The sequence below is a fragment of the Otolemur garnettii genome, unplaced genomic scaffold (genome assembly GCF_000181295.1).
Source record: "Otolemur garnettii isolate 467f Iridium unplaced genomic scaffold, OtoGar3 scaffold00336, whole genome shotgun sequence".
NCBI lineage: Eukaryota > Metazoa > Chordata > Mammalia > Primates > Galagidae > Otolemur > Otolemur garnettii.
The window spans coordinates 257,114-258,150 of NW_003852731.1; the positions used below are offsets into that span (position 1 = coordinate 257,114).

At 39.7% G+C, this 1,037-nt stretch overlaps 1 protein-coding gene across 1 annotated transcript in view; it reads left to right on the forward strand.

Moving 5' to 3' along the window:
- The window catches only part of RNF144A (ring finger protein 144A), a 112,844-nt gene that overhangs the window by 36,362 nt on the left and 75,445 nt on the right, over positions 1 to 1,037 (forward strand). The gene's annotated exons all lie outside the window — the stretch shown is intronic.

A 1,037-nucleotide genomic window follows, 5' to 3' on the forward strand; every position in this document is an offset into this window, starting at 1 on the left:
TTGTAGCAGACACCTGTAGTCTCAGCTACTTGGGGAGGCTGAGACAAGAGAATCGCTGAAGCCCAAGAGTTTGAAGTTGCTGTGAGCTGTGACATCACAGCACTCTACTGAGGGTGACATAGTGAGACTCTTGTCTCAAAAGAGAAAAAAAGAAAACAACTTTAAAGTCTCTACCTTCCTCCGCAGAGAAAACCACTATCACCATTATTGTTATTTTTTAAATTTTAGTCATCTAGAAAAATTTAGGACACATAAAAAGATACCCCCTTTTTAATATAAATAGAATTATGCTTTAGTACTATCCTAAGCAGTGCAATTAAGGAAGTATATACAATAGGATTTGATACCTGGGAAACTTCATGTATGTAAGTTATGAAGTATGATTAGCGAATATCCGTGGACCTGCCTTCCAAGCAAGAGCATCGTGAGTACTGTGGCGGTGAGGCAGTGGAAACATGCGTGTCTCCCTGCTCTGGTGTCCCTCCTCCCCCTGACTACCCGCTTACCTCCCTCACTGTCCTGAGACGTCCATATTGCTGAGCTGTACATCCTTTTGCTCACAGACGATGATATTGTGTATCAGTAGACGTGCTCATCTTTCTAAGATTTGACCACTGTGCTCCATGCAGCCATAGTTATTCATGTCACTGTTAGATAGTATTTGATCGTGTTCACCCCCAGCTTTTCATGCCTTCTCCTGGCATTGCATGGATGTTTGGGTTATTTTCAGTCTTTTTTTGTTATAAAAAATTCTGCTGTTTCTATCTTTGGCATCTAAATACCTGGTACAAAAGTGCAACTTTTTCTTGATTGTATACTTAGGAAGAACATCTGGTCCTGAAAAAAAAAAGCTAATTAATGATCAAGTGTGCAATAAAATGTTACAGTGATTTCAGAAGTGGGACTAGACCAGTTCACCTGTCATCAGCAGTGAAACAGTGAACCTTTAAAAGTTTTCTTTAAAATTCGTGCCTTAGCTTATCCCAATTCTCGGCATTGGTAGGCTTCTTTATTTTTGCCAAATTAATCGTAGAATG